General features: G+C 46.4%; 1 long non-coding RNA gene across 1 annotated transcript; it reads right to left on the bottom strand.

The window, feature by feature from the left end:
• Window positions 1–296: 296 nt before the first annotated feature.
• On the bottom strand, window positions 297–8571 carry LOC132023889 (uncharacterized). The gene is made up of 3 exons (XR_009406079.1): window positions 8291–8571; window positions 3366–3513; window positions 297–558 (listed from the first exon to the last, which is right to left on the bottom strand). It is a non-coding gene; the product is annotated as an uncharacterized LOC132023889 (long non-coding RNA).
• Between the last annotated feature and the right edge of the window lie 1206 nt (window positions 8572–9777).

Below are 9777 nucleotides of genomic sequence, written 5' to 3'. Positions count from 1 at the left end.
TGAATGGGCAAAGTAAAAATTCTCTTAAGTACCTTTACCAAGGGGGAAGCATATTTCACGTTATTACCAAGGAAGGGTCTTATGCTGTGTAGATCGGGGTTGGAGGAGCGGTCCCTCAGATTGCTAGAACTTCAAGTAGCACATAGAGTATACTAATTATGGTAGAACATATATTAGGTCAAGAGAATGACCACAGAACTCTCTCTGGTTAGAAAGTGACAAAATTACAGCAGCACATGGTGTTCTTTCTTATAACCCACAGTCAGAGGACCACCATTTCCATTCATTTATACGTTTGCTTTACTCTATTTATTTGTGCTTAAGCGGAAACACAGTGGTAAATGAGAGGCGGAGACAACTGGCAGGAAATCATTCCTTTTGCGAAAATTCATTATCAAACGTCAAGTTCCTAAAGATAGTGTTTTTTGCATGTTGGTACTGGCTGCTAGCTTGCTGTGGCTCGGAGGGATGCTGGAGCAGGAAGCAGATACTTCAGCATTTTGATGGAGCAGGAATGGATTGCTAAGATACAGACACACAAGAAAGAGTCCTCTGGAGCTGGAACAGAAGACAGACAAGAAATTATTCTCCTGGTCATGATTGATAAGGGTTATCAGTAGTCTTTCGATGAAAAGGATGTGGAGCTGAATGCAGGAATTCACTGTGTAGCCTTTATATTCAATGTATGTAAGTAGATACAGAAATAGGAAGACTTGTATTTCTCCTTGTGGGAGATGGGTTAGAGTCATTTCCAACAAATTCTTACCTTGTGTTCTGACAGTCCTGAGTCATAACAAATACTACATAAAGCTCACAAATTTGAGCTCATTTAATCCTTGTAAAACCCTCGGAGGCAAATACTATTGTTATCCTTATCTTGGTTCTTCTCGGGCCAGAGAGATCAGGAACCGGATTTTGACCCAGAGGCTCAGAGTCCATGAGCTCAATGGCATATGCTATACTCTTAGCCTCCTCACAGACTGTTCTACCTTGAACCCAACTGGGTAAATCCCAATGACCCTTCAGAGCAAGATCCTGTAATATACAGAAAAAATTCAGGGAAGCCTGATGCTTTAGCACATGGGCCCAGGGCTCATTTCTGTCTGAGTGAGTTACCAGCAATGATGGCTTTTATTACATGGTTTGACCATCTCTGCCTGTTACCTGTTGCTCTTTCATAGTTTAATTTAAAAATATGGTATATAAGGACAACCAAACAATACACAGAGCCAGAATGGAGATCTTCCACACAGTGCTGAGAACAGAACGTATATTCACGTCCTGCTGCGTTTCCAAACAACTCTCATTCTTAGCCTCGTAGAAGCTTCTCAAGAATTCTTATTCTTAAAAAAAAAAAAAAAGAATTCTTATTCTTAGCCTCATAGACGTATCTAGATGAAAGCATTGTGAGGAGGAATGAAGTGTGCGTTCTGGAGGTTTTAGAAACAAAGGAACCCCCTAAGAAGACATACTGAAGACTGGGGTAAGTTCCATTGTGTTCCTCCCTGGCAACCAGGAGTTGTGGCCTCTCCCTGTGTGAGTGGGCATGAAGCACACTCCCCAACCCATGGAAGGGGGTGTCTCTGAGACTGGCCACCGAGGGTCCCCCTGCACCCGCTCGGTGCTGGCTGCACCAGGTCTCACCACACACTCCCGGGCATGTGAGAGGCATGTGAGAGGCAGCCTCACAGCTGGACCAGAGAACCTTCTGGCACACCGCATCCTGCCAAGGCCAAATCACAAAAAGCCACATTAATGCATTTCTCCACAAAAATACCAAATCCTGGATGGCTTCGTCCCACTTCAGGGGGCTCCTCTTGGCAAAGGGGCTTCCTCAGGAGCGTCACCGCCTCTCAGACAGCCTCGACAGCGTGAACTCAACAGGAAGGATTCCCCCAGTCTCCGGCTACAGCTACAAAGAATACGTCTGATTTCTGGCCTGAAGGATGTGATATTTTCATCTCAAAACTGCAAAGATGACCAGTTACTCAAGTCTTGCTAGACCATGAGAAATATAGAACATGAGGTGGATGTTCAGAGGAGGGGCTGGCGGCAGCCCCGGTTGACACAGAATGTGGAGAAACAAGAGAACCACTGATTCGTTGTCAGAAGCATTGCTAATTCTGTACTCATCTTGGCCACCTTTTACACACAGATGCACACACTCGTGCAAAACACACACAGGCACACACATGTGCCCCCACACACATTTGCACATGGGCACGCACACCATGCTCTGGCTCAGTACGGACGGCATGAGCCAAAATGCACTCAGCCACTCCTACGTGCCGGAGGCTCGGTTGAGCATGTCGTATTTACGATTCCACTCAATCCTCGTTACAACCCTTTGATCTGGGAGTATCATTCCCTACGCCATAGCAGGACCATCAAAACAGGGATTTTTGCAATGGATATACACCATACTCAGTCCACGCTCCGACCCGGGATCTGCTCTCCATCATCCCCGAAGGCCTCCATCGCTTTCCTTGACTCCTGCTCCAAGTGGCCCCAGTCATGGTTTACCCCAGTCCCGGGCTCATGAGATCCAGCCACAGTCACCCCTGTCACAGCAGACAGGAGGCTCCAGTGTCTTCACAGACACTACTGTCAGGTGAATCTTTAGAGGCTCTGGCCTGGAAATGCAGCAAAATTCTGCTTCTCCCCCTCACCCCCCCACCCCAGACAGCTTTATCAGTGTGCTTTGATAATAAACCTTAAAGTCTTTCAAATAAAGTGTTTTTCGTTTTCATTTTCTTCTCTATGCTGTTCATCTTTTAGGAGCCCTATAAGGGGGCCTTCCCAGACCATACCCACCAGCACCCCTAACGGAGCCTCCTCTGTGAGTTGCAAGGGGGTCTGGGTGTGGCCTGAGGATCAGAGCCCCAGCACCCGTGAGACCCGCAGCTGCCCATCCCACAGTCTTCCTTCACCCTCTGCCCTCTCCCCTCTTTGGCTTTTATGAATGATAGAAAAAACATTCTCTCTCCCGCTGCCAGGCCAGTCTACACTCGCAATTTGTTTTTAGCTCTACCATCTGGATGCCCTGCTTACCAGCAGAAAGCCCCGATCTAGGGTTTCAATCACCCCTCCTGCCCGTGCAGGCGTGCAGGGAAGAGGAGTTCAGAGCAAAGGTGCAGGCGGGGTGCCTCCCCGCTGACATTCAGCCCACCGCTGTGGGAGCCAAGTCACAGCCTGCCCCCCTAGGGAGAGCAAGGAGCCAGAATGTGAGGGCAGCACGGCTGGATGGGAGAGCCCCAGCCTCCCGAAGTCAGACATCTGAGCTGCCAGATCCTTCCCCTGCCTTTGATGCCCCGCCGGCTGGGTCAGCCCTTCCGCCCTATGAAGCGGCCCCACTAACCACTGACCATGTCTTTTTTCTTCCCCATTAAAATCTCTCCTCTCCGGAGGATGGGATAGTGGTCATTTTCACGTTCATGTGAAATCCACAGCAAGTTGTTTTCATTTCCAGGACACATCTGTGTTTTCGGCAAGTCTTGGAAAAGAGAGCAGTCCCTGTGCAATGGAATTTCAGATAATAAAGCCAGTGTCAGTTCCTGTTGTGTTTCAAAAAAAAAAAGATACGCTAATAAAAAAGGAAACCATAGCTGGGACCATAAAAGAAACCTGCTAATGGCCAAAGACTCAGAAGGCTCAAACTCTCAGAAGTTCCCTGAGAAATAAAGGGGCGGGGGCGGCTTTCAAAGGAGCAGGAAAAGTACTGAGAATTGACTTCTCAGAAAGCCGGAAGGAAAGATGTTAAGGGAGAAGAGCAAACAGCTCAAGTAAATATGCCATCACTCAAGAATGAAGAAGAAAATTGTCATTTTGCAGAAGAAATCACTAGGCAACCTGCTTTTCAAGGTTGAGAGGAGCCATTAGATCACACAGCAATGGGACTTGGCCTTGAAACCAAAGGTTATTTTGTACCCAGGAAGTATGAAGCAGAGAAGTCCCTGCTAATAGCCTCTGTCCAGTGGGACACGGGTGCTTATCAATAAGCAAAAGATAGTTTAAATGGGAACAAAGGACTCTGTCTGGCTGAATTGGGAAAGACTTTCTCCTTTCCAAGAGTTACATTTCTGAGAAACAAGTTATCTCTGACCCACGAGGGGAAAGTGGAGGGGGTTCGGGAGGAAATTTGACTGCATGTGAAGGACAGGAGGAAGACATTGGGGCAAAGGGCTGAATTTCCAATGCACTTGCTGGTTGGTTAATGTATTGTGCCACTGCTAAGTCCTGTTCATAATTCTACCATGTTTGGGGGAGATCTGAACACTAAGGGAAGGAAATGAATTATAAACACACTCTTTGACCTCTTTTCGCTTTTCTTCTCTAAGTCTAAAATGAGCTCATCACAAGGGTTTGTGTCCTGTGGTTTTCTAGAGGCCCTTCTAAGGATGGCTGGTTTCTTGGGTCTGATGAGATGTGTTGCCACACGGATTCACAGTCCGGCTCACAGAGCATCCTTCCTGATGCCCCCAGTACTCATCTGGTCTCAAGAAACAACAAAAAGCACACACTCTAACAAAACAAGAACATCTCAAGAAAGAACAAAAAGCACACACTCTAACAAAACAAGAACATCACACGCAGAACAACACAGCAGAAACAGGACCACAGTGCACAGGTCCGGGAGGTGTGCTGGGCCCCTGCTTACAACCTGTCCTCCGCAGCCAGGCAGTTGCCCAGCTGCAGGCTTCTAGGGGTGGGAAGCAGGCCAAAACATTCATGGCCTCCTTGTTAGAGGCCCACAGGAATCCTCAAAGGGCTCCCCAAAGGGTTCCCAGCCTCCCCTGGCTCCTGTCCTGCTTAGGTGAGGCTTTAAGCCAGACCTACCTGCCTGCTTCCTGTTTCCCTTACTAGTCCCTAGCAAGGGGACAGCTGGTGCTGGCCTCCTCTTTGCCCATGGAGGCACACACAGGAAGCCACGCCTGAATGCCTCTCAAAACTGCCTCCACAGTTCTGTGTTCTGGGCAAAGACGCTCCTTATAGGAAGTTGAGCTGTCAGTTTCAAGACCAGCCCATCTGCTCCTTATGTCGTGAGTCCTATGAACCACATACGCTCTCTCAGGTGGTTTGGGTTTGATTTGGCCCAAAGGAAGAGGAAGGACAGAGGTTCCAAGTTTCAGCATCTATCACAGCAGAAGTGAATTATCCTCTGGGATCCCACACGGAAGGTTCTCCATTTTCTCCGGCACGCACATTAACGGTCCAAGCTACTCTCGGAGCTTTTGTTTGTGTTGCAGCTCCCCGTATTTCCACCATTCCTGAGTTTAAGTGAAGGATTGAAAACTTCATGTCGGGGTCTGCTCACCTAGCTCTCAGCCTGTCTCCCGTACCACCTTCCAACACCTTCCAACATCACCCACAGTGCAATGGAGCTGACCGACCTTGGGAATTCTTCTATGAACATAGTTTCTTTCCATCCCTACTGACAGCTCCCCCCAACACGAGACCCCATGTTAGGGAGAGAGGATAACAGCAGACCCTTGGCGACGACTCTCAGATTCTTCTGGTCTGTGTAAAATGAGGTTATGCTTCCTCCCCACCACATGCCTGGAGCTCAGTCTGGCATCAGGGAGTCAGTATCCACCAGAGCTCCATGGTACTGCTTGGGTGGCCAGGCAAGGCTGTGGGGTGGGGGTGGGGGTGGGGGATAGGACGATGCTGAATTCCCACACACCTAGATTCCGGGAGAAATGCCCTCCAAGAGGGAACCTTATGATGCCCTCTGACAGGGTAGAAAAAGCCAAACTTCCCGGTTTAACTGACATCAAGCATTCGGGTAGGAGTTCTGGGGATTTGGGGGGGAATCTCTTGAGTACACAGTGATGAAAACAAACAAAAACCCTGATTTTTTGGTGAATCCAAGAATGAAACCAGAGGGTCAGAGCTTTCTAGAGTCTAGAGACTCTCTCTCCCTCCTTTCCGCTGTGCATATCCCATCCCTTTGAAATACTGGAGTGAATGGGGTGGAGGGAGTGGGCTCTGAGCCAGGAGCTCCACATAGTTTGGTTGAATGAATGAAAATAGACAGGAGATTCAACACACATTCTCTGTCCCCTTTCACCCATTTCTCTACCCTGTAGAATCATATCACCCTCAGCGGCAATGATTAGTAGGTTTGAGATCCTTTGTAAGCCTGAGCAGTTATTGAGCAAGAGTTTCTTTTTGTTTGTTTTTAAGAAACAGCCCCACTGTATGTAAAAATATCCAGGCCCCTTCTGGCCCTCACTGAGCTCCATTTATTATTCATTTAAAAAAGAAATCCAACCAACATGGTTCTTTCCAGGCCTCTTCCTGTTCGAACTTTCTGGTGTTAGAGCTGTCATTGCCTGGTGGAGTTGAGCTTTGCCTGGTTTACAAAAGTAAGTCTTCCACACTAGCATTTTTGTCCTAGAAGGGACACAGCTCTTGGAGTCCAAGACACTTGACTTTTGGTTACAGCACGACTGCCTTGTCATTCAGTGACCACTGAGCACGTCACAGAGGGAAATAAGGTCACCTTCCCAGAGTCGCAGTGAGGGTTAAGTTGGGTACAACATGTGAGCGTTCCTTGCATAGAGCCTGGAACACAGACCCTCCCGCCCTGGGCCATTTCCTACACGGTGGGGGCCATTCTTTGTATTCTGGTATTTACAGAAGCAGAAGAACTTTTAGTGCAGCTAAGTAGAAGATGAAGAAGAAAAACAACTTAAAAGATTATAAGTTTGTTTAATAATGCCCACAGAGGGATATGTGGAAAATACAATTTTAAACTGAGTAAGGATGTTGGCGTTTCGTGTACCTATGAAGATTGTTATTTTTTGCTGATTTTTTATAAGGTTCTCTTTCTATGATACTTCACTTTGGTTATAGCAAATGGATCAAAATATTAGTGCATGTGAGTCCTAGATATAGCATCTAAACAATTTCTACTGAATTGAAACAGTGCCAGGCAATACTGGGGTTCAGCAGTCCTCATTCTCCTTTCTGCTCTGTGCCTACAGGAGACCACAATTCACAGAGTCCTTGAAGTTAGAGGGAGCCATTCCAAATTAAATGGGAGCACAAGAGGCTTGTGTCACTTCTGGGCTGAGGCAGAAAGCCCCAGGGTGAGCCTGTAGTCTCTTTCTTCCTTTCCTTGAGTCAGAGAAATCCTACATAGTGGAGTCTCTGCCAGCTTCAATCCCTGAAACCCATGCAGAGCAGAACACACCCTGCACCAAGTTGGACATGAGTGAGTTAGAAGCCTACAGTGTGATGTCACTGAAATTTCATAGTTCCTTTGTTATCGCAATATAACCTGGTCTGTCCTGAAAAATACAAAAGAACAAATGAATGGCAATAGATTAAAAAAGAAATAAGAAAGGTCATCACCAAATCACTTGTTAGTAATTATGGCCTTCAGGTTCCGCTAATCAGTAAGGGTCAGAAAATAGTGAGACATGCCATATAACAACTTACAGACAAAACTCACTTCTTCAAGATCTTTCTCACTTAAAGGATTCCACACTTGTCTGTTACTGACTTATCTAACTTGTTGAAATGAAAATAATTATAGGTTATATATTCCTTCTACAAGTATTTAAGTATTTATTCCTTCTACAAGCCAGATTCACCATGATGTGATAGGAAACAGGCAGCCAAAAAGACAAACACACAAAACCTGTCATGTGAAACGTGGTGATAACCACTATCTTAAAAAGGAAAATGTGAAAAAAAAAAATAAAAAGGAAAATGTGAGGAAAGAAGGTGGGGAAGGTTGGGTGGGGACACAATTTTAAATAGGGTCATGGAGAATATCTCACTTAAAAGGTGAGAGAGTGAACAATGCTGATATCTGAAGGGAAAACAATCCAGGCAGAAGAAACAAGAAGTGCAAATGGCCTGAGGTAGAAATGAGTCTGATATGTTTGATGAATAGTGAGGAGGCTCGAGTAGCTGAAAGGAGCAGGCCAGAGAAGAGGCAGTGAGACATGAGAACAGTCATCTTTGGGTGGGGATGGAGCAAATATGTGGGATTCTGCAGGTACAATAGGTAAGATTGGTTTTCCTGAAGCCAGAGGAGGTTTTGAGCCAAGGAGTGTTGTGCTCTGGCTGTTCTGAGAAAAGTCAGAAGGAGCAAGGCAAAGGAAGAAAAAGGGAGACCAATTTGGAAACCATTACAATAGCCCAGGTGAGGAAAGATGGTCTGTGACCAGGGTGAGGGAGCAGAGAAGGTAAACTATACAACACAGGTAGAGCTGCAGGAATTACTGATGGATGTAAGATGTGAGAGTCAAAAGCATGCTAAGGGTTTGGGCCTTACCTGGATTCATCATATTCATGTGTCCGTAGAGTCACCACTGAAAATACACATGGATAAATGCAAATCCAGAGAGATGAAATCTCCAAGATCACCAATATGGCGGTTCAAGCTGAGAACACACCCACATCTGATCCCGAAACCCATGCTTCCAATCATTCCTCATGACCCTGCTCCCTGTGGAGAGCACTAGAAACAGAATGGAAAGCAAGAAATTTAGATAGAACATAGGAACCAAGAGAAATCCATGCCAGATGCCTCATTCTTTCTTCAAGCGGACCTACCACCCAAGTACTTTCTGAATTACCTAGGATCTCAAAGGAGTGTTTCCTTTTGTCATTTGCAAAAGAAAAAGGGGTTATTTCCAAAAGTTTTCTTTGCACTTCCTCTTACCATTTACCACTCTTTTATGTTTTAGTGTGAGGCCCTAAGTATGGGAAGCCCTTCTACGGGGCTGCTATTGGGAAGGATGTTTCATTGCGTAACCATGGGCATTGGTTACTGTAAGGAGTTCCCAAGTTCTCGACAAATGTCAACATGTTTTCTGACCACCCTGAGAGGGAAGCAGTTTGAACTTGGCCTTTGTACTGTATTTCAACCCTGACACACATGCACGGGCCCTAGGGGCCTTTGGGGCCTTTGGGAGGAGTCAATACACTGCAGAGAACCATTTTCCACTTCTTTATCATTTTGTTAAAATATTTACCTAATCCGTCCTTGCATCCTTTACAATATTTTCTTAGGACTTAGAAAGGCACTATTTTTTTTTCATGTCAGAGAGAAAAGTTTTTTCCAAAGTTTGAGCTTGGCCATATGAACTTGGGTTGTTTTTCTCAAAATGAAGGAAGACTCTGGAGCCCCATCCCAGTTGCCCTAAATTGGAATATGTGAGGTGAAGACTTGAAACATCTGCATTTTCAATAAGCTCTACAGATTATTTGGGTACACGCTCAATCTAAGCTTAGCTGTGAGCTGGTTTAAAAACCCAAAAACCCAAAGTCCTAGCCTTGAAAGAGACTTACCATTTGGTACATTAGCCTGAGCATGTCATTCTTGTCCCCTTGAGCCCATCTCCTCAGCAAGAAAATAAGGAAAATGAGTATGATACTCACTGAATCCCCTTCTAGCTCTAACAGAAGTCTACCTGTTCCCACCCTCTCCGCGGCCAGTGTCTGCCCTTCCCAGCAAGGATGTTGGCGCTGCAGGGCCAGGCTTCCTCACAGGCTTCTGCTATAAATGCTGTGTCACAGTTTGGCTCCAAGTGTCGGGGTTCCTAAGTGGGCCTGGCCTCCCCCTGTCTGAGTAGGAATCAGGGATGGATGGCCCCGCGCAGATGGGCAGTGATTCTCTGTCCTGACTCAGTTCCCCTTCTCACGCTGACTGAGTCTTTCTCAGGGCTGCAGTGAGCCCAGAACAGAGGACAGTTGTCAGCTCAGCCAACACAGAAGAACCTGGCTTCCAAGGGCACACAAGACATCCTCTGACCAAGG

This window comes from Mustela nigripes, chromosome 8 (genome assembly GCF_022355385.1).
Source record: "Mustela nigripes isolate SB6536 chromosome 8, MUSNIG.SB6536, whole genome shotgun sequence".
Classification (NCBI taxonomy): Eukaryota; Metazoa; Chordata; class Mammalia; order Carnivora; family Mustelidae; genus Mustela; species Mustela nigripes.
Note: the sequence above shows the minus strand (reverse complement) of the source record. Positions and strands in the feature narration are given on the sequence as shown.